Consider the following 24,665-nt stretch of genomic DNA (forward strand, 5'->3'; position numbering starts at 1 on the left):
GGGACCAGGTAAAGAAGAACACAGCGGTAATAGAGGGTTTAAAATCGACACAGAAGGAGATGAAAAAGGACGTAGGGGTAATTAAAAAAGAGTGTCAGACGGTACATGAGGACCTGACGAGGAAAATGAACAAAGTGGTAGAGGTGATGGAGTTTAAGAGCGGGAGGTGCGGGAGCACATAGAAAAAAATAAAGTGGAGTTAGAGGAAGAACTTAAAGGGGCGCACGAGGAGATGAAGGAGGTGAAGCAGAAATTAGAAGAAGTGGAAGAAGGGGTGAGCGAAATTAAGAAGCAACGGAGAGAGGATAAGAAAGAGATAAAGGAGGAAGTAAAAGAATTGGTCCAAAGTCTGTGTTCGGATCGTGATGATGTGCTCATTAACCGGATGAGGGATTCGCAGGTGATGGAGGAGAAGCGAAGAGAAAAAGGACCCGGTGTAAGTGGTGACCAATATGGTCGTGCATATGATGCGCCAGGTGATTTAATAAGCTTGGGGGTCGAGATAGACCCGGATGTTCGTGAGAGGCCAAGAGTGAGGTGTATGGCTGGTCCGGAGGGTATGGAACGAGAGGTGCGAGGTGTGGGTGAGCAAGGTTGTGGTGGTATGGAATGGGTAGCGGGTTGCGGAGGTGTGACCCATGCATCGACACCAACAGGGGTAGTTGTTGGAGGGACCGGGGAGGCACGAGAGCCCCTTGGGGGTAATGTACTGTGGGGGCCCGGCCGGTTCGGCCCCGCGCTGACCCCGCAAGGGGCGACGCACGGGGTCCGGCAGGCGGGCAACGACTCGCATACGAGGTGGTCCCACAAGGTCCCACTCGCGCCGTATGACGGCAAGAGTGATCTACGCGCGTACCTGGCGCAGTTTGACTGTGTGTGTAAGGGCAACGGTTGGGGTGAGGACGAAGGTGGAGTACACCTGGTGGCCGCATTGCGTGGCGCGGCGGCGGAGGTGCTGACGGCATTACCAGCGGGTGCTCTCACCCTGCCAGCCCTCCGCGACGCCCTAATTAATCGATTCGGCATTGAACAGCAGAGCGAGCTTGTTAAAGCTCAGCTCGCGCTGCGAAAACGCAAGCCCCAGGAAGCCATCGGGGAACTTGCCCACGACATTCGCCGCGCAGTGGGGATCGCACATGCTAGCATGGCAGCGGATTCCCGGGAAAGCCTGGCGCTGGACCATTTTATCCAGGCCCTCCCGGATATTGAGCTCCGGCAACAGCTCGCCATGTGGCGCCCGCAGACTCTGAGCCAGGCGGCTGACGCTGCGGCCCGTTGGGAAGCAGCGAGGCCCCTGGCCCGGGGGGGGCGAGCGTCTCGCAATGGCGGTCCGCCAGGTGGGACCCCCGATGGAGGGCGGACCCCTTAGGGGGCCCGCCCCCGACGTGAGTCCTGACCTGGCGGGCATGGTCCGGAGGCTGGTGGACCAGCACCTGGCGGGACCTGGACCATGGCAGGCGGCCCCGGAGGTGGCCCGCGGTGGACCACGAGCGGGTAATCCAATTCGGACCTACAGGGGGGGAAATTTGGAATTCCGGAGACAAGCACCTTATCAGGTGAGGTGCTATACTTGCAACCGTCTGGGTCACCTGGTGCGGCACTGTCGAGCCACGCGCCGGGATGATCCCCGGCGGTTGAGGTCCTCAACTCCGCCCAGAGGGGAGCGGGTTAGCCGACCCCAGACACCCCCCCCCGCCAGACCCCGGGAAACTAGAAGGTGTCGGGCACGTAGGGCGGTGTTCGGCAGAAGAGGATGGAGGAGAGCTCTCATTGACGCGACAGGTCATCTATTGTGGCCAAATTGGAACCGGTAGCCTGACAATCAGATGCAAAATTGCCGGCGTGGGGGGTAGACGCCGTAGTGGACACAGGAGCTAGCGCCACGATCATCAGCCCTGTGGTCCTTGATTCGAGCGCAGGTGGCTGGGATAAGATCCAGCGCCTGCAAAATTATAGTTTGCAACTTGCTACCGGGGTAACGGCCCCGATCATAGGGCGTGGTTCTGTGACCCTCAAGTTAGGGTCGGTAAGGAGGGAGATAGATGTTTGGGTGGCGGAGGTGTGCGACCCATGTTTAATAGGGTTGGATTTGTTGACTGCCAGCGGTTGTAAAATCGACTTGTGCCGGGGGATCCTGCAGGTGGGAGTAGAAGAGCTGCCGTTAGGGGGAGTGAGCACGGCCGAGAGAGCGGAGCTGGAGGCTTCCGAGGCCGTGACCATCCCCCCAAGGGCCGAGGCGATAGTGCCGGCCCGGTGGGCAGCTCGCCCAACATGGCAGGAGTCCTGCGGCCTGGTCGAACCGGTGGCAGCGCAGTCCATACCGGGTTTAATCGTGGGCCGCACCCTTGTAAAAACGGACGGACCGGTAGTGGCCGTCCGAGTAATAAATATGAGTACAGAACCACGCACTATAGTAAGGGGCACGAGGGTAGCTGGCTGCACCCCAGTTGTGGAAGTCGCGACAGTGAGGGGCGAGAACGTCCAGCCGAGCCGACCCCGGGGGGAGCCTTCAATAAGAAGTAGGAATTGGCCCGATCCCATTTGCGAGATGGTAAATCGTAGTAGCGTAGAGTTGGGAGGTACCCAGAGGGAGGCCTTACACAAACTGGTTGGGTCCCATTTGGACCTCTTCTCCCTGTCCACCGAGGATATTGGACGTACGGGCCTGGTGAAACATCAGATCCACACCGGTGAGGCCCGGCCTATTCGTCAGGCCGCCCGACGGCTCCCTTGGAGCAAGAGGGCGGAAGCTGACGAGCAGGTTGAAAAAATGCTCGACGCAGGCGTGATCGAGCCCTCGGGAAGTCCTTGGATGTCACCTGTTGTGCTGGTCAAAAAGAAGGATGGGACCACGCGGTTCTGCGTGGACTATCGCCAGCTAAACAACGTGACACTCAAGGACTCATATCCCCTGCCAAGGATTGATGACACCCTCGATGCCGTTGCGGGCTCAAATTGGTTCTCGACTTTGGACCTCAAGAGTGGGTATTGGCAGGTGGAAATGGATAGGGCAGGGAAGGAGAAAACGACATTTTCCACAGGGAAGGGACTGTATCAGTTTACTGTGATGCCGTTTGGTTTGTGTAACGCCCCCGCCACCCTTGAAAGATTGATGGAACATGTACTAGGCGGCATGCCATGGCAATCATGCCTGGTGTACCTGGATGACGTCCTAGTACATGCCAAAACGTTCCCCCAGGCAGTAGCTAATTTGGACCAGGTGTTCGGGTGCCTCAGACAGGCAGGGTTGAAGCTGAACCCGAGTAAGTGCACTTTGTTTGCAAGAGAGGTGGCCTATCTAGGTCACGTGATCGGCCGCGAGGGGGTAAAAATGGACCCAGACAAAATTAAAGCGGTAGAGGAGTGGCCCGCACCACGTACCATCAAAGAGGTGCGGGGATTTTTGGGACTCTGCTCCTACTACCGGCGCTTTGTGGCGAAATTTGCGGAGTTGGCCCGTCCCCTCCACCGGCTTACGGAGAAGGGGACGCGATTTAATTGGACACGGGAGTGCCACGAGGCCTTCCAAAAATTGAAGGGGTGTCTAACATCCGCACCCCTTCTAGCGTACCCCACTAGCAACGGGGCATTTACCCTGGACACGGATGCGAGCCAGGAAGGATTGGGCGCAGTTTTGTCTCAGACACAGGAGGGCGTGGAGAGAGTGATTGGTTACTATAGTCGGGCCTTAAGTAGGCCCGAGCGAAATTATTGCGTCACTCGCAAAGAGTTATTGGCCATGCTAGCTGCCATGAACCATTTCCACCCGTACCTGTACGGGCGGAAATTTTTGGTTAGAACTGACCATTCCTCCTTGCAATGGCTCCTTCGATTCAAGGAACCAGAGGGCCAAATTGCAAGGTGGTTGGAAAAGTTGCAGCAGTACGATTTTGATGTGGCCCATAGGGCCGGGAAGGCCCATGGTAATGCGGACGCACTCTCTCGGCGTCCTTGTCTGGGGGAAAACTGCAAATTTTGTGCGAGACACGAGGAGAGGGAACAATTGGGCGATTCGGACCCGACCCTCGTTGTCCGGGCAACCCGGGTGAGAGGGCCAATTTTGCCACTAACCGCAGATGAGGAATTCGGAACTTTGGCATGGAGCACGGCCCAGCAGGAGGATCCTGTCCTGGGGCCAGTGTTCAATTGGGTCAAATTGGGGCAAAGACCAAAGGGGGAAGAGGTCACCCCCCTCGGGGCACAAACAAAGGCATATTGGGCTCAGTGGCAGACCCTGGAATTGAAGGATAACATCTTGTATCGCAAGTGGGTGGAGGTTCCTTCTGATAAAACTTCCTGGCTGGTGGTAGTCCCAAATAAATTTAAGACCGATATATTGCAACAGGTGCATGGTACCCGCCCCGGCGGCCATTTGGGCAGGACAAAGACGACATCGCAGGTACGCCGGAGGTTTTATTGGGTGAATATGGGGCGCGACATACAGGACTGGTGTCGGAGATGCGATGCCTGTACTGCCAAAAAGGGACCAGCACGGAGGATGAGGGCCCCCCTTCAATTACACCAGGTGGGGGCCCCCCTAGAGCGGGTGGCCATGGATATCCTAGGCCCACTACCCCGCACCCGCCTAGGTAATAAGTACATCCTCGTTGTGATGGACTACTTCACCAAGTGCCGGAGGCCTACGCCCTCCCCAACCAAGAAGCAGGGGTGGTAGCGCAGGCCTTCGTGGAAGGATTTGTGTGCCGGCATGGGATTCCACAGGAGTTGCACACCGACCAGGGACGAAATTTTGAGAGCAAATTGCTAAAAGATGTGTGCAGTCTCCTGTCAATTCGGAAAACCAGAACAACGCCTTTAAGACCTCAATCTGACGGGATGGTGGAAAGATTCAACCGAACTTTAATCCAACAACTGGCACTGTTCACCGCCACCCGTCAGGATGACTGGGACGAACATCTCCCTTATTTGCTCATGGCCTACCGAACCAGCCAGCACGGGGCCACCGCATGCAGTCCAGCGTTGCTTATGTATGGGCGGGAGTTACGGGCTCCCGCCGACTTGCTATGCGGTCCCGTGCCAGACACAGTGGTTAACCCGCCGAGGGAGGGGTACGCATGTCACCGAGAAGAAGGCATGGAGCTAGTCCATGCCTTCGCCCGCCGCCAACTCCATCTGGCGGGGGAAAAGATGAAGCGCAGGTACGACGACCGGAGCCAGGGGAGTCAATACGCTCCGGGGATGAAGATTTGGTTCTTTAATCCCCGGAGGCAGAAGGGAAGGTGCCCAAAACTCACCTCCCCCTGGCAAGGCCCAGGAGTCGTCCTGTCGCAAATCTGTGACGTGGTCATTAAGATCAAAATGGGGCCACGAGCCCTCCCTCGGATCGTCCACGCCGACCGGATAAGGCCTTACACCGGCGAGCAGGCGCCCCCGTGGATTGCCTCGGCTTTAGATGCCGAGGCGGGACCCAGTACCTCTGAATAAGGGGGGCTTATTAGTGCCAGAGGACTGGGGGATTGATGAGCGATGGGCCCGGTGGGTAAGGGTGGCATCCCTGCCACCCTTCCCAGTGGGGCAAAGGAGCTATAGTTTAAGGGGTGTATGGCAGTGAAAACTAGCCCGGGTGGGTTAGGATATTGATAGGGATCTAGCGAAGATGACATTAGGTGACGTTAAGGTTAGATAGTGACTGATACCTGTAGTGGGGACGCAGGTAGATTAGTATGGATGATAATGACGAGGGAGCGCAATAGTTTAAAGGGACAACTGGGAAGCGCAAGTTTCAGAGGGGAGTAGTTAGATGAGATGATGCTGTGTGAGAACTGGACAGGTGTGTGGAGCAGTGGATGAGTAGTGAGTGTTGTGGATCAGCGCGAATGCGCTTGGGGAGAGAAGGGTGCAGGCGGCACCAAGAGTGAGAGCACAGGTGTGCAAGTACAGGTGTGTGGAGGGAGTTGGAGTAAGTGGTACGGAGTGGTGTGCATGGTGCGGAGGTGTGAATGGGGGAAGAGTGGACCCCCATCACGGATACCCGGGGCGGGTAGTGTATGTGTTAGGTAGAGGGTATAGGTAAATTGTGGTTGGATATTGGCATTTGTGGTGCGGTTGCAGAATGGTATTGCGGATGGGTGCATTAGTGTTGTGGAAATGGCTGGGCGTGTAGCCTGTTAGTGTGTGTAGTTGGTTGGGCACTCCACCACTGTGAGGATGTCAGCCAGGTGAGGCCGCAGGTGGGCTCTGGGAGCCGTTAGTGTCAGTGGGGCCCGAGGATCCGGAGGACGGACCCGGGTAGCCCAGTGCCAGAGAGGGCACCGAGTGGGGAGAGCGCCAGAGGGCCTTCCCCAGGTAGTTAGGTTAGGGTAAGGAGCAGGTAAGCTCGGAGGCAACTGCAGTGGTGGAGGTGTGCAGGTGGGTAGACCTGCTGGGAGAGCTACACGTCGCGGCCCAGAAATTGTGCGAGGGCACCGGGAGATGAATCGGGGGAGTGAGACCCCAAATTGAAAAGCACCACAGTTTGGTCAATGGGAATTGGTTTTTAGAACCCATAGTGTAAGAGGGCCAATGGTTTGGCAGGAGAAAGACCCCGGGTAATGTAAAGTTGTTAAAGTCATTTCGGAAATAGTTAGGATTGATGAACCTGTCGCACCATACGCAGCCACTTACCTGTGGTGATGATGACTCCACACCTGTGTTCCTTTGTTCTGTGTTGCAGGAAATAAGAATTGCTGGTTGGATTTGTGAGACGCATCACGACGTGGATGAGACATTGGGGTGATTCCATCTCTCCCTCCTTAGGAGGGACTGATGATGAATTGGTGATTGCAAATTTTGATGAGAGTTGGAAATGGCAAATTTGATTGGTTAGGAGGGAGAGAAGACGAATTTGGTTTATGGGAGGAACGGGGAAGACAGTAGGGACGTTTGTTGATTTGTAAAGTAGATGTTTATGGGTAGTGTTGTGTTGTGTGGATACAGTAAGGGTTAAGGGAGGGGCAATGTAGGTTACCTGGTGGGGGGGGGGGGGGCGTACGGTAGGAACGTACCTGTCTCACCTGGTTCCCATGTGCCCCTAGTGTGCATTACCTAATGTTGCATGCACTTTTGCGCCCTTACCACCTTACTCACTTGTCTTCTTCTTTTGTCTCCCACCTCCGAGGATCTGGCTTTGGGGCAGAGAGAGAGGAGAGAGAGGTGCTGGCTCCGCAGTTGTGGGCCTGTACTTTCGCTGCTTGCTGCCTGGATCGATACACCATATGGACCGCAATGTTTGTGGCCGCCCACCATGGACCGCAGTTCTTTTGCGGGCAAGCACCACCCGTTGATGGACCTATGGGTCAACGTGGCACCTATGCCATACAGGTGAACCACTAATAGTTGGCCCCCTGACACCACAATACAGAAATGGATGCGGTTGGCGCCTTTCTTTATTTTTAAAGAAGCAAGAAGGCCAAGTGCACCACATGAAGGCAAGACCAGCGGCAGAACATCGGCCGGCTGCGACACCACCGGTGATTGTTGAACACTTTATTGGTGCACCGGATGGTGCTGAATGTACATGATGGGGTGGTGCTTTTGGTGCTTGGAAGGGGTGCTCTGCACATTATTAAAGGCCGTAGGGCCACAGAGCACTCGTGGGTTGGTGTATCGATGCTGGCATGCGTGCTCTCTCTATGCATAACATCTGCATGTGTTCCTCCAAAAACAGGTCCTGGATCGTAGTGTAAATATCAGTGTAGTCTTGTGTAAATAATGCTCCCTACCGGCTGTATGTTTAGTTTGAGGATTCTTTCCACGATTCGGTTATCCTGTGGGTGTGTTTCTGTGAGGAGAAGGGTGCAACGTCGCAGGGGGACATATTTACTCATTTGTGAACATCTGTAAAACTGTCGCACTCAGGGTAGAGTTAATAGTAGCGGGAACTACATCTGAGTGCCACACTAAAGTAGGTAAAAATTTATCGGGTCGGGACGCCCCGAGGTAGAGAAGGGTGCAATGTTGCGGATATGGGATTTGGCCTCCATCCATATCCGCTTGTAAATATTCCCCTATTTCCCCAATACTCCCCAACTATCCCCAATCCCCCATTCCCTAGTCCCATTGTCTGTAAACAACACTCTGTAGCCCCAACCTTCCCCTTTTTCCCCCATTAAATGTCGTGCCCAGGTTCACCGCATCTCACGTAGACAACTATAGGACATCTTGCTAGTTATTCTTAGTCTATGTCAGTTAAGGACTCGTTTCCATTAATTCTGACTCTCCGTTGCACCAGAATGTGATTGTATGGCACCAGTAGTAAGTTTAGGACCTCCCAATACCTCCCCGCATCTCTTCCTCATGAAACAACAACACCAACAACAACAACAGCGGCGCGGGGAGTGCGCGTCCTCACTCCGGCTTGGTTAGCCGCCATTGACCATGTGCTCCGACGGGGTTACCACGCAGGGGCTCACTGTCAGCTCCTCGTCAAGGGCGGAGCCCGGTAACCCCCCCCGCACCCAATAAGAAGCGGCGGACCGATTCCATCTGGGGCGGAGCTAACAAGCCGAGGGCGTGTCACTCCCCGCTGGACAAGCGCAGGAAGACGGAGGTGACGTGAGATGCGCCTGAGCTACGAAGGAGAAAGGACGTCACCTCCTAGCGCTGAGAGATACCTCCCGCATCTCTGGACCGGACCGGGTCGATTCTGCCCCTGAGCCAAGGTGCACCTTGAGCCATCGACTACCTGCCCCTCCTTGCCATCAATCCCTGTGTGAGTCAGTCTTGTCCCGTTTATCTGTGGTCTGTCGGGGCTAAGATAAGACCGTGTTTAAGTGCCCACCTTTCTGTGCTGTACCTCTTGTGCAGTGTAATCTAAACGTTCTGCAAACCCATATTATAACCTCCTCCGGAGGTCTTGAGAACTGTACCCCTGGTGTCGTGTCACTTAACCCAGCCGTTGTGTCCTTTCCTTCATTGATCTAGCGTAGCGCGATTCGGCCAACGTTCGAGTATAATCGGGTAACTTGTGCGAACACGGTGGCCATTCCGCTCGGCCCAGCATAACATCTCAATAAGTCGTGTCCGTAACAATATAATGTTCTAGTTCAGTCAGCGAACTCATGGTTTTCCTGGCTTTATGCTTATTTTCTTGTGGGGAGGCTTGTTTTAACATTGAACACTATCAAGTGTAGAAATGATGAGCTTCGCCAATCCTGTTCATCATTATCTTTCAAACCACATTCTTTCACAATGATAATGTTTTTACTATTGCCGTAAGCATCAACAGTAAATACCCTGCTTCGAGGTAACTTTGGAGATGCCCTGGTATATAGTGAGCTCGTATATGTAGCCCGCTCTGTGTATATGTTTCAAATCTGTTTGTTTTCCACTTCTCCAGTGTTTGGTTAACCACTCTGCTTTACTATATTGTCTTTTCTTCCATGAGCCTCCATAACTATAAAAATAAAGGCTATGTTGGGTGAAGTTTTTGTTGGTCCAGTAAAGGTTTAATTGGCTCAACATCTTGAAACCAAGTGAAGGATTTATTCAATCAATTTATTGTGTCAAACTGCCCCTGTGTTTTGCAACAAACACTCCATGTATTTTGAAACAAAAACACATATTAAAAACACATTATCAAAAAGTTTTAAAAATCCATACCTTAGCAAATAAAGATGATGGCAATAATGGTAAATACTTTTGTTCACTAGGAAGATTGGGCATGTACAAACAAAAAGAAAGGCCTTGAGCTCTGAAATAGCAAACACATAAAAAACAAAACTTCCAGAACATCTGTCATTGCAGTTCAAAAGGCAAAATAATCACTCAAATATGTGACCTTTTTGATACAGTTATGCATAAATCAGAAACCCAGGATGCATGAAACCCATTACTATTGAGATGCAAAAGACTGACTATGAGGGTTAAATAAATTAGAAACCAATGTTAAAATATGAATCGCAGAACTTATTGCATAACTCCAGTGAATCAACATGAAAGTATAAACAGGTGATGAAAACTGGAAAAACTGGAAAAAAAAATTAAGACCCAAAAAACTTCCCCTAAGGCCTACCTCACTTGATGTTAATGGCTCCAAGTCCTAACACATCTGAACACTCGCTTGTTATATACTTGAGTTTCCACGTCATTTTGTGCTGAAGCTGGATCGAACAAACATAATGTCATCCAATAAATGTCATATTTAAAGTTTAATTTTGGGTTTTTTTGGGTGCAATTATTTGGGTCATGCTTGGATGGAGCACCACTTGGGTCTTTGACTAACAAGCTTTTTCTTCCAATAGCTTTCATTGGATTGTCCTGTGTAATTTATTTGCAATCTATAAGGTAGATTTTCCTGTCTGGGGAGTTTCTGTGCTTTCATGATCAACACACTTGGCTAACCACTGAAGGTTCTTACGAGTCGAGAACTATGACTAAACCTTCTCAAATAAAATTATCAGCATCAAAAGTGAGAGCTGTTATACTAGTTGGCCTTTCCTCCTCTAGCTTATACTAGTAATCACAGATTGCTTTGTAAAATCTACTTTGTGAGTGTGAAGCCAATATGCTGTAGCTCAGGCTAATCCTGATGTACAAGTATTTGGGAATGGGGATGGGGATGGAAGGGGATGGATTATAGCTTCCAGCTATTTCAAGATAAAGTCTTTCTTTGGACTTGCTTGTGGATGTCAAAGATCAGATGGTGTTTTGAAAAAAGAAGGTCATTGTGTGCTGGTATTTTGGGCCAAATTACAAAATTCCTGCATTGACCCTGCACACCGGACTCACTTTTATTGTGGTGAGAACGTTATCTCTGAGTCTGATATGTCCAAGTTCGATTCTGGCCCTGGGTGTGTCATACCAAAGACTTTAATAATGCTTTAATAATGCTGCTGCACTCAGCATTTAGAGGATACAGTTTGGATAAACCTTGTGGGATGGATCAAATGGAGGGGGTGGGGACAGGTAGATTTCTCTGAAATTGCCCTGCTGACTTTGGAGGTAAAAGCGACCTTACAAGATGGCCAAAACCCAGACTGCTCCAGGAAGTTACGTAACATTCCACAAGGTCAAAGGCTGTGTTTGTCCGAAGTCAAGTGTAGTATTGTCTAATACTGGGGTTCTTAACCTGGGGTATCCATACCCCCTGGGGGTATGGGGACCAAAATCTGGGGGTATGGGACTCGTAATAAATTATAATAATCCTCCACGAGGCTTAAACCCTGTGAAATGAATAAGAAATTAGAAATTACCCTCTGGGAGGTGATGGCAAATGCCACCCTGCTTTTTCCTTGTCATGAGCGATGAAAGAGAGCATGATAATTGATAAACAACCAGGTGAAGAGTAAATGCTTACAAACTGGCTTAACCACAAAACAGTTATTTGCCGAAGATTATATGCACAGGAATTATTTTGTTAGAGTCACCTATCATGCACTCAACATGACTAAATCCCAAATTTCTGTTTCACCACCATGCTGTCGACCCTGATCCCCATGGGGAGAAAGTGTCATCGGAATCAAAAAGGTTTCATTAGTCGATTGGTTGACCTTTGCTACAGTTCATGCTAGCTGACCACACATAAATCATGATTGCATAACATTAATTACTTTACTATTGTAGAATTAATAGGTCAATAGGAAAGTTAAAAATCAAAAATAGCAAAAATTGAGAGTATTTAGTTGATGAAGACAGCGAAACACGTGATATATGGCATCATGATCCATGTGTCCCTGACTTTCACTCCTGTCAATGTATACATGAATCGGCAACCATACTTGGCATATTGCTCATGATAACGAATTGCACAAAAATTGCATATCATAGAGGAGAGAGTGTCATAATTTAGTAAATGAAGGCTCAACAACCTGTACTTTTTAATTTAAAAAAATCTTAACAGGAGCGAGGCTCACGGAAGAGCAAAGTTGAACTGATAGTGGGAATGAATGAACAGGAAAGAAAGGAGACGGAGAGTTTCAGAGTGGAGGAAACGCTGAAATGAGCAAGTAAGATATTGTTTCGCAAAGAAAGGTCAATGGGGGTAATAAAGATCATGGGTCAGAATTGTGGATGACAAAATATGGCAGTACATTGCTTGCTTGAATTACTAATGGGACGAGTGAGACCGAACAGCCCCTGGAAGGTGGTTCCATAGATGGGGGGAAGTGAGGAATAAAACAGTTGAGGTGGACAGTTAGCCTGGATTATAAAAGTTTAATCATGAGGGGGTTACTGGAAGAGCCTGTGCATCCTGGAGTTGCTGAGGATTGTCAGAAGACTAAGAAAGCAGAGTTGGAAAATAGGAGAAATAGAGACCACCGACCTGCCTGTGATTTGTCAGTAACAGAATTGTTACGGAAACGGAGGACGGCGCTCCCCTTAGCAGAGGGGGGGGGGGTTAATACCCCTTCTATTTGCACTGGCCATCTCCGATCCTGAAGCTACCCCGCTCCCCTGTGGGGCGGGATTGCCCGAAGTGATTGGTCAAGGGATTCCCGTACACCTCTGGCAATCCCTCCACAAGGCAGGTGGGTAACTCCGCTCGAAACCACGGGCAAGATGTTATTTGCCGAGCGGTTTTAGCAGCCCGTGGTTCGAACCATTAGCAAAGACTAAACCCGATTCATATGTGTTGGCCGAAATCGCACCACAGGAACTCAATGTGGAAATCTCTAAGCCCCATCATGGGAGATTCCAATAATTTTGAAAACTTTAGATTCCAAAGAATCCAGGAGAGACAGATGTGAGGCTGGGGTGCCAGCGCATAACAGACAGCAGTACTCCATTGATTTAGGGACAAGGGTTTGCAGGCTGAGTAGCTCTGATTCCCCAAGTAAAGACCTGGATTAACGGGGTATGCTCACTCTGCGGTTAGCTTTGGAGGCCAGCTTAGCTATATGGTTGTCCCAGAAAGGATATGGCTGAGGGTGAGGTCTAGAAGTTCAAGAGACTGTACCTCTTCCAGTATATGATGATCAAGGAAATATATAAGTGGGTTTGTTTGACAGTCATTCCAGAGCAATGTGTAGAGACTTAGATTTTCTGGGATTGAATGCCATTTTCTTGCATTTATCAGACAAGAGTTTAATCATTTCCAAATCAAAAGAGACAGACACAGCTGATGTTTGCCTCGCAGAGGGATGGGGGTACGACATAATGTGGAGTCATCTGAAAAAGGAAGAGAGTGTTTTCCAGAGCATCAGAGTGGTCATTTATATAAATTAGGAACAAGTTGGGTCCAATACAGCCGTAGGGAACTTCAGCCTCCAATGGAAGACAGAAGGAGAGGGTTCCATTGATGGCAACATATTGACTACGTGAGCGGACAAAGTCGGAAATTCTGGAATGCAGGCAGACTTCTATGCCACAGGCAGAACTTGGCAAGCAAAGCAGGATGTGTCGAATGTATAAAGCAAATAGTGTTGAATGCCCAAACTATGTCCAGGAGGGGGGAGGGTTAGTATCCTGTGTTGGAGGACCTTTGGTTGAAACATGAGGTCCTAACCTCTTGCTTGGAATTGAGGGCCTTCATTCATTGCTGTGAGAGGAGCAGAAGCATGTTCAGAGTTGAGTTACTGGGACAGTGGGACAGAATCCAAACTAAATTTGTCATCAGCACAAAGGTACAGTCCTGGTATTTAGTGAAAGAGTTTACGAAGGAGTTCAGGTTTATGTCAAGTACGTAAACTTCCTTTGCTTTCTGTTGTTTTTGTTATTGGTTAAGCTCATGCTGTTAGGCGCATAAGGCTCGAGGGATTTTCATTGGCTAGGGGTTACAATCCCGGACAAGTCGCTACTCCAACACAGTATACTCGACTGAGAGTGCAGGGATTTGTAATTTGTTCAGGGTGTCGCCGATAGGTCGTCTACTCTTCAGGACGGGATCTTTAACATCCACCAACTAATGTTACCAGACAGGATGTACCATTTAATGTCCATCCAAGGTACGGTACACACATTGATGAATCACCCTCCATCTGAAACACCGCCATGACAGTTATATAGCTGATTAGATGTACCGTACTCTTTACAGAGCGTCGTAGGTGCTTCCGAAGCAAATTCTTGGCAAAGATGATGCTGGGTGATTTGCCATTGCTTTCCCAGCAGTCAGTTAGAACAATAATTTGGAATTTGTTCAGGGTGCCGGCAATAACTCGTCTATTCTTTGCGAAGGAAGCCGCATGATATTCAACGTCTACCAACTTGATATTCAACAACTCCCACTAGCCGATGGGACACCCAGTTTAACATCCATCCAAGAGACATACACATTTATGTATCCATCTGCATGCGAAACACTAGGATGACAGCTTATAGCTGGGATTCAAACAAAGGCTAAAGAGTCCAGAGGAAATCTGCATACCTTTAGGCTATCCTGATAGCCCTTTCCTTTCTGTCGAATAGACATAACCAGCCTGCATCGCTTGCATGGCCGTGAAACTGCCTACAAATCATGCTCAGCACAAGGACCCACATGATGTATGCAGTACACAACATTATGCACACCTTCCCAGTTACACAACAATGCCTCTCAGCAACCCTCCTCCCCATTTTCCACACTGTGCCCTCACCCCATCACATTTACCTGCACTTCAGATATCAAATACACTCTCAAGCAATTAAAAAGGTAATGGTACAGGCGCCATCTTGGAAAAGCTACAAGTATTAATAATAATGTAAGATCCAAGTGTCATACCTACTTGTGAAGTCTCAAGTCATCTTAAGATCCAAGGCAACTCTGTAACTTTATGATCAAGATGGATGTTTAATTTTGTGGCGTAAACACACAGATCTGGAATTAGGAGACAATAGGCAAATTAACACAGTATTTTCAATCTGTTACTGGAGTTTACATCATCACAAGACAAGAGCTAAGAAGAAAACACCAAACAAGCGATATTGTTTGAGCTTTTCTTTTTGTTTTCCTTGTTCGGTATTTACTCATTCCTTTGCATGCCACCACAAATGCTAAAAGTTACTTTTGGGTCGAAGCTACTACTGCAGCTTATCTTACTCTGAAATAATTTATAGCATATAATGTTTATAACATGAAAATAGTTAACGGGACAGCACATTTTTAACGCAAATCCGTGCCTACAATAAGCATTGGGATGCCAATTTATAGTCGGTCGGGAGCCAAGCGCACGGCAGACAGCTCAAACACGAGAAACTGGTACCTCTGAAATAAAATTGGTGATTAATATTTAGGTGAGGCATATAATGAGTGTGAGCAACAAAAAGTTGGAATTAACAGACTGTGTCAAAGTCGAAATTTCAGGGGAAAAGGGAATAAGTTAAAGAGATTAGTAATGTGAAATATCTGCGGTAATGAGAAATAATGGAAAAAGCCAAACATTTAATAACCTTGGATTGAGCACAGAGCGAATTTGTCCCAGGTAATTACAAAGCCAGGGGCAGGAAATAAGAAACCAACGCAAATGAGTGAGAAGAGGTTATAAATAGTATTAGAGACAAGTGGGGGCGTACAAAGTGTACAATAAATATGTTCACAAGGTGGACGGGGGAGATTGGACGTCCAAGCATGTGGTGGAAGAATATGCTGGACATCGAGGAGAATATACATCAAGGGTTTCTTTTTTTAATAAACTGACTGCTCAAGAAATAGGGTGGAGATTGCATGAAATACAGGTTTTTCTTTTGTAGACAATGTCGAGGCTCATGGAGGAGCTGGGTTCCAGATAAGTCCATTAAAGACAGATTCAGGAAAATCAATGTGTGATGACAGATATTGCTGAATTACACCACTCAAAACCATTTGCATCATCACATTTATCTGTAATCTCGCTACTGTAAGATACAATTACTGTTATTGTAGATGGCAATGGGCCCCAGGAGTTGATTTAATCGCAAAAAATGTAGGCTTCCGGGTCAAGTGACGATGATATGCCGGGCGTCGGGCATTTTCAGCAACAAGAACACATCAATCAACACTGCAGTTTGAACAGCAGAGTTAGTCAGGTTCACTCTGTCAATAAATAACATTTCGTTCAAAATCATGGTAGATTAGCAAACCTATACATTTTTGGAAAGGTTATAGCATAAGGGAACTAAAAATCAATGTTTACATTTGGAGAGATACCTGTATGGCGGCCATTTTGGATTTTCCTGTAAAATACATATTTTGTTCTATTTCTGCCTCTAATTACCCTAAAAACTTTAAAAAATATACTAAACCTATATTTTCAGGGACAAGGAATCCAATGAAATTATCAAATTAGTGCTATGGGGAATGGTAAGACACGAATCAAAGGTTTTGAATTGCAAAATACTGTCTTTATATTCGCGATAAGTTGCATAATCAAATACATGTTATCATTTTGTACAGGCAGTTAATAACATCAAAATGTGTCACAATAATTCATATCACCAAACATACACAGGCAGTCAGCAAAATCATATATACACATGCAGTCAGTATAACTTCACATCTACACAGGCAGTCAATGACAAAATATACACAGGCAGTCAATGGCATCAAACATACACGATTACAGAATATGCCATTTAGAGTTCGTCATCACTGTCCTGTGTGTCGTATCCGACAATATAGTCCGCATCGTTTTCACAGTCCGTTCCACACAAGCAAAGGTCGGTCAAATTGATTGGCAAATCGAATTGGTCGAATGGTCGAATGGTCGAATGGTCGAATGGAATTGGTCGAATTGGTCGAATTGGTCGAATCGAATTGGTCGGAATTGGCAAATGTAAACATTGATTTTCAGATTTTCCATGTAATAACGTTTCCAAAAATGTATAGGTTTGCTAATCTACCATGATTTTGAACGAAAAAACATAGTGAACCTGACTAAGTGTGCGAAGAGCTCCACATTACAATGACATGTTCCTGGAGACCACGAAAGACATATTGACACCGCTCTCCAACTTCCCAAGCTACAAGTATTAATATGCTCCCAATTCCTCTGGAAAAAAAGAAAATTAGTACGCAACAAACTATTTTTCAGTTTATCTTTTGACTTTCAGTCAGAGACAAATGGCTGGGTAGTAATTGAAATGTCATCATGTGCACAGGTAATAGCTTTCTTGGGGGTGTACTGGAGCTTCTTGGAAAGGTTCAAGTCGATGCTGAGTCAGGAGAAATTGAGGAAAGTTAGATGTTTCCAAAAAATCGAAAAGAAACATTCACAAATTTCCAAGAGAAGGATTAAAGGATCTGAGAATGGCCAAAACATATTTTACAACAAGCATTCTGAGTATTGCGCTGCAATACATGTTCCCTACCGGCATTGGGTAGCACTGTCATAGAAGACAGTATTATGACTTACCGCACTCCAAATTATAGTCCGGAAAACTGTTGGGGAAATTCCCAAAGTTCAAAGTGCCATAACTTTGTCAAAAATGATCGAAACGTCGTGAAGTTCGAACTTGACCTGTAACATTTCATGACGAAACCATGTACCAAGTTTGAAATCATTAGCATTAAGAGTTTAGAAAAAAAGTCCGGAAAGCTGTTCTTTGCGTGACTGACTGACGGACTGACAGACTGACAGACTGAGGGACAGAGTGCAAACCTATAGTCCCCTACGGTGTACACCGGTAGGGGACTAATAAAGTGTATGGAGATTGTAGACTACCGGCGTAGGGTTCATCCTCAAAGAATTCATTTTATCTGTTTTGAGTAGAAATTAGGCATGGCACCATTTTTGAACAATAGTTTAGTGGTGGCTTAACTGTAATAAGATCTTAAGGTGCTGAGTTTAAGCTCCAGGCTTCAGCCGTGCCAAAATAACACCAGGCAGGTTGGCTAGGCCAGCCATCTTTCCGAAGTCAGAAAAGTGCGTACCAGCTTGTTGAAAACAGTGAGCCACTCAAGTATCCCGTGTCACAGTGGTGACCCATCCATAATTGTGTCCCCGAGCCAATGAAACTGCTTCAGCAGCTTTATGTGCCTGACAGCAATGAGGAGGATCTTCCCTTCATCCCAATCTGTACAATTATAATTGGACAAAGGATCTTTGAAGGTCAAGAGGCATTAGGTAGACATCACACTTTTCATTGAGAACATTATGCAATCTCAGAATTATTAAATAATGCTAATTTTGGCAGTGAACATTTAACTCAACAACAATGAATCAAAACTCTGGAATACAAAGTGACATTTAGTGAATGGCTGGCAGGATGGCAAATAGGGAGTGCACTTGTCATTAAGCTGTCTAACCTGGAATCAATTAATTAATTGACCCGAATATAAACTATTATCCTGGTGTCTGACAGACAGCGCATGGCATAAATGAGCGCACCATCATCTGGAGAGAACATTAATCAACACATGGGCCACAACTGTGTGGAAGCAGTTGCCTGGTGTCCCTCATTTAACCAGGTGTTTCCAATTTTTTTTGCCTACTACCTGTACATGAAGGCAGCAGTATTAAGTATTTGGATTCTATTCTTCAGAATCGAGTTGGTTTTATAAAAACTGCCACGTCACTATTGGATTGTCGGTAAAAACCCAGCTGGCTCATTAATCGACCTTCATGGTGGGGATAATCTGTTTACTCTACCAGGTTTTGTTTTGTTGATGTATGATGCCCACATCTACTCACTACCCTGCACTTGCGAAGCAAAAAGCAGGGTTAAGCATTCAGTTGCGTATGTGTGGCGTGCGTACGTACATCTGCATTTTTAAAATTAATTTTCTCAGCATCCGTTGGTCAATTGACACGAAATTTCACCATAGGAGTGCCTCCACATGTAGAATTGTTTTTAATTCATAATGATGACATCATAGGTCATGTAGTACGGACGCCATCTTGGAAAAACGTTACACCTCTATAATCTCCCAAAACCGCTCAATGGAAAAAGTTGAAACAAGGCTCATTTTCAAGTACTCACCATGGCAAATAAGATATGTTGATGATGATGTCATTGATGCCTTCATTATGACGTCATAAATCGACAATTACAATAGTTGATCTGATCAGTATGAAAAAAAATATTTCCTCTGCAACTGTTAGTCCGATGGACACGAAATTTGTACCATAGGAGCGCCTCCTCCTGTAGAATATTTTAATGATAATTATGACGTCATTGGTTATGTGGGACAGGCACCATCTTGGAAAAACTTTGTACCTGTATATCTCTGAAACTGCTCAATGGAAAAAATTGAAACATGGCTCATTGTCAAGTACTCCGCATGTGGAATAAGACATGTTAGTGATGTCATTGGTGCCTTCGTCATGACGTCAAAATTCGACAAGTATAACGCTTCATCCGATCAGTATGAATTTTTTTCTCTGCATCTGTTGGTGTGATGGACACTAAATTTTCACCATAGAAGCGTCTCCTCCTGTAGAATATTTTTTATGATAATTATGATGTAATTGGTCACGTGGTACAGGCGTCATCTTGGATAAACTGAAAAACGTTACACCTCTATATCTCCAAAACCGCTTCATGGAAAAAATTGAAACGTGGCTCATTGTAAAGAAATCCGCATGGGGAATAAGTGTGGTTAATGATGATATCATTGGTGTCATATGTATGATGTCATAATTTGACAGGACAATGCTTAGTCTGATCATATTAAAATTTATTGAGTGTGATCTATGCAACAATTATATTAGAGAATTTAAATTTATGATGTAATTGCTCACGTAGTCTGGCAGCCATATTGGATCAAAGAAAAAAAAAAGCATTCAAAAACAGAAGAGTTGGCTCAAGTTGACTGCGCAGGGTAAGTATTCAAAGAATATCATCTTGTTATTGTTGACGCTCAATCCCTTTTATTGCTATGGGTAATTTTTATTATCTATAGGTCTTACCTTTCTCCTTTACTTTCTACATAAAGAGACCCACGTCACACAGCCAACGAAACAGAATGTGTGCAACGATGGGACTTAACAACGGGGTTGGAAAATTGGTTCTCAGGACAGAAGAGCCAATACTAATTCAAGAGCCATTACTCCTCTGAAAATCCCCAGATATATTTTGCCAATGTGTAGATCACCTAACACGACAAAATATCTTACTTTCCGCAGTGACATTTTCAGAGCCTGCAGGTCTTGCGGGATGATGAACGATTAAATAATATCAAGAAATGCTATTTCAGACCCATATTTCCTGTCTGTTCAACTTTCTTTCTCGATAGTTTTACAACTCTCGTTGTGTCTTATTCCCTCGAACTTCTTGATTGGGGCTGCAGTTTATTTCTGTTTAAATTTCTAGTTCATTCAAATCCCTCTCTCAAGCAGTGTTAAAAAATAAGAAACCAAAGGTATATATTTTCAGTTGGGAAAAATGAAAAGGTATAACAATCTCTTTTCAAACAAATATCATAATTTTATAGAAAATTAGTGTGGTACAATATTAAGCCTGTTAAGTGCATGCACCATTTTATTGTAACATTGCTGTGTTGATTCAGAGATATTATTTGCTGATATTGCTGTGTTGATTCTTCTTGTTGTTCTTGCAGAGAAGACAAAACCTCAAAGCTCCACCCATTCTGGGAACCATAGCTCCACCCATTCTGGGAGAGCCTTCATATAAACAAATATCCACCATTTTATTAACTCGCATAGCTTTGAGGGCTGTTTTGTAGGCCCGTGGTGGCAAAATATAGTGGCAAATACGGGACACAGTCAAATTTCTGCAACACATAGATTAGTCATTGAGTCATGGGAGGGGTGGGGGATCCATTAGGCTCACTTGAGGTGGCAAAGATTCACCTATGTGGATTGATAAGATATACCCTGAGGTACGTTGTGAGGTATGTTGTTGTATTGTATGCAGCTCGTGGCTGCTGGTTGCATCGTTTTCTGAAAGCGTGGTCTGTGTCGCTGATGCAGTGCCCCTGTTACGAGTAATCTGGTACACATTTTGCTGACCTCCGAAGGATGATAGCTGATTCAACCCACCTGGTGTTATTTCAACAGCACGACAGGGGTTTGAACTCAATACCCTAAGATCTTAAGCCAGCCATCTTAAACATTATGCCAACACCAGGCTGTTGTGAGGTATGATGCTGATCAAAAATTAGTTGCTTTTATCTGGTGTAACGTGACAAAGATGGCGGCCCATCCAAAATTTTATGGCCTTCTCGTTTCACAAATCTTTTAATATCTTGCTTGTTTTCCCAAGATATATCTACACCTTTTTTCTAAAGCAGGTCATTCCCAGGGCTATATCGTGGCATCAACGATAATGCTGACTAAACTATAGACTTGACCACAGGATTGCGAATATTTAAACAATCAACACATTTACTGCTCACAACTTATTTTCGATTGATCCTATTCCTTTATCTTAGATTCTGGCTCATCATCCAACAACATTGTTAGAAAGAGGAAGTCTTAATCTTTGTAATGATATGCAATGCATGTACCTTCCTTCCACGTTCTTCAGAGGAGAACCATTAAAATGTGGTGCAACCTGTAGTTCCTTCTGCCCAAACCAGGAGATGAACAGATCGATTCCAAAGGAAACGCAGGTCGATTCCAAACAATCACTGTTGTAGAATCATACAATATGAAGGAAAAAGTTGGCCCAGGAACAATTGCACATGAAGAGTACAGTCGGCAATGCAGAATAACAGCATCCGGGAACTCATTAAATCGTCTTTTTTCTTCCACATTTACACGAGAACAGTCAGGGGAACTTCCAGTCATGGAGATTATCTATCTCAGGGGTGATCAAGGGCTTTTATAAGATATCCATATAGGAGTAGAGGAAGTGAAGAAGCAGCTCGAAAAATTAAGGGATGATAAAGCTCCAAGGCTGGATAATTATTCATCCAAGAGTATTGCGGGAGGTACTAGAGCAAATAAGTGTGGTATTAACAGATATTTTTAACAAATAGTTGAGTCAGGACAGGTTCCAGAGGATTGGAGAAGAGCAAATACAGGGTTATTCAAAAAGAGATATACACTTTCAAAAATTTATGTTACAAAAACTACTGATGTTGAAGCGATGTTTCATGTAAGGATGGAAAGGAAATCTCTGAAACTTTTGTTTCAATCTCTTTCTTTTTTTTTCTTTTTTTTTTTCTTGTAATATTTGTCTTTTCTTTCAATCTGTGGGTTTTCTTTGTTCAAGGGGAGATTATGGTTAAAATGGTGGCAAGCAAATAGGAGAAATCTTTCTGCATCCTGGAATTCACCAAGCCAAATTCAGTGACAAGTGTGCATCAACATTTTCGGACATGTTATGAAAGGAACCTGCCAAGCAGGAAATCCATCTACGACTGGTACAAACAGTTCGGAGGCACAGTTTGTCTCTGCAAGAGAAGGAACACCGGGTGCCCTCAGATTTCAGACAAGATTGTGCAGCGAATTCTGGAAACATTCCAATGCAGTCCAAAAAAGTCAACCAACAGAGCAAGGCATGAGCTCCAGATTCCACAGACAACAGTTTGTTGTATACTGCGGAAGCGCCTAATCATGAAACCTTACAAGTTGGAGTTACGGAAAGCCCTGAAGGCCAGTGAAAAAGTCATTTGTTGTGATTTGATTGGCAAAGATTGGAAGATGCAGTTTATCATAAGGAAATGGGAGGTGTTGTGCATGTGTAGGAATAATGAAAATAGGGATCACATGATGCAAGGGGCAATCTTATAGCATGGCACGCAGGACAAGGATCTCAGTCGGGATGGTCATAGATATATATTTTTTGGTATCAAATATGTATTTGTATTTTTTTGTATTGTAGTTATATATATATATATATATATATATATATATATATATATATATATATATATATATATATATATATATGTATATATATATATATATATACAGTCACGTGAAAAAGTAAGAACACCCCATGTAAAGTTTTGACTTTTTTAACATATTTCAATATACAGCTATTTAATCTTCATTTCAACAATATTGATAGATGAAGGTGATATAATATAACAAATATCATGAAACATTTACATTTTGTAGTTCATTGTATAATTTAAATAAACATAAATGCAAATTTCGCATGTGGAAAAAGTAAGTACACCTCCACATTTATCAATACTTCAAATACCAAAAATTAGAATCAGGTGCACCAGCTCAGGTGCAAATGATTAGAACATCGTTAGTGAGGATCTTGGAGGAACCTGTTTTATTTAAACCTCAGACATTTAGTTTGGTTTGCTCTTTGTTGTTGAAGTGTGCGGCATCACCATGCCTAGATCAAAAGAGCTCTCTGAGGCCTTCATAAAGAAGGTTATAGATACCTACGAGTCTGGGAATGGATTTAAAAAGATCTCCAAACAATTTGAAATCAATCATTCGACTGTCCGGAAGATCATCTACAAGTGGAGAAGATTCCAAACAACTGCGAACTTATTCAGACCAGGCCACCCCAGCAAGTTCAGCCCGAGAGCAGACCGCAAGATGCTGAAAGAGGTCTCTAAGAACCCCAGAATGTCATCATGGGACCTACAGGTAGCTCTTGCCACTGTTGATGTCAAAGTGCACGAGTCTACCATTAGAAAAAGGCTGCACAAATTTGATCTACATGGGAGGTATGCCAGGAGGAAACCTTTGCTGTCCAGAAAGAACATCAGGGCAAGACTAAAGTTTGCCAATGAACACCTTGGCAAAGACCAGCACTTATGGAGCAATGTGCTCTGCACAGATGAGTCAAAGGTAGAGCTATTTGGCCACAGTACCAGAAGACATGTTTGGCGAAAACCAAAGACAGCATTTGACCACAAGAACCTGATACCAACTGTAAAGCATGGTGGTGGAAATATTATGGTTTGGGGCAGCTTTGCTGCATCAGGGCCTGGGGAGCTCACCATCATAGAATCCACTATGAATTCTTCATTGTACCAGAGGGTGCTTGAGGATAATGTGAGGCCATCTGACGGATAGTTGAAGCTCAACCGAAGGTGGACCTTGCAACATGACAATGACCCTAAATATACCAGTAAATCCACCAAGAAATGGCTGAAAAGAAAGAAATGGAGGGTTGTGGAATGGCCAAGTCAAAGCCCGGATCTAAATCCCATCGAGATGTTGTGGGGGGATTTGAAACGAGCTGTGCATGCAAGAAACCCCTCAAACATCGCACAGCTGAAAGAATTCTGCATGGAGGAGTGGGTAAAAATTTCTCCCAGTCGATGTCAGAGACTGGTAGACAGTTATAAGAAACGCCTACTTGAGGTTGTTTCTGCCAAAGGGGACAATACCACCTATTAGAGCCAAGAGTGTACTTACTTTTTCCACATGCGAAATTTGCATTTATGTTTATTTAAATTAAACAATAGACTACAAAATGTAAATGTTTCATGATATCTGTTATATTATATCACCTTTATCTGTCAATATTGTTGAAATGAAGATCAAATATCTGTATGTTGAAATATGTTGAAAAAGTCAAAACTTTACATGGGGTGTACTTACTTTTTCACGTGACTGTATATATATATATACTAGCTTGGCTCGGCTCACTACGCTCGCCTCACCACACGTCATTACTGATGAACGGGCTTATTTTAGCTGAGGATAATGACTGTACCTGAGTTGCTGTGTTGTCATGATTTACACCAATCATAATTCAAACAATTATTTTGCACAAATGTATTTGTTCTGTTTGTGATATTGCATTTTTATAAGCAATTTAGGTTCAAGATTTAGGTTGAATGTTTTTTTTTTCAAGAAAGAACCCCTCAGCACATACATAGGGGAGGGGTAGGTGCAGACTGGAAGTTTGGGATGATTACACCTCACGACCACGTAATTCAAAACACCTCA

The 24,665-nt window shown here is 45.4% G+C and overlaps 1 protein-coding gene across 5 annotated transcripts in view; it reads right to left on the bottom strand.

Annotated features, from left to right (window-relative positions):
• The window catches only part of LOC137412485 (SLIT and NTRK-like protein 2), a 267,036-nt gene that overhangs the window by 216,009 nt on the left and 26,362 nt on the right, over positions 1-24,665 (bottom strand). Inside the window, exon 2 of one of the 5 annotated variants that reach the window (XM_078784339.1) lies at positions 21,299-21,421. The exons of 3 other annotated variants lie outside the window; for them this stretch is intronic. The gene's annotated coding sequence lies outside the window, so the exon portion shown is untranslated. Of the gene's footprint in view, positions 1-14,302; positions 14,375-21,298; positions 21,422-24,665 lie in introns of those variants that run through there. One more of the 5 variants, XM_078784341.1, reaches the window with a different exon arrangement.

This window comes from Myxine glutinosa, chromosome 9 (assembly GCF_964187855.1).
Source record: "Myxine glutinosa chromosome 9, kmMyxGlut1.1, whole genome shotgun sequence".
NCBI classification, from domain to species: Eukaryota; Metazoa; Chordata; class Myxini; order Myxiniformes; family Myxinidae; genus Myxine; species Myxine glutinosa.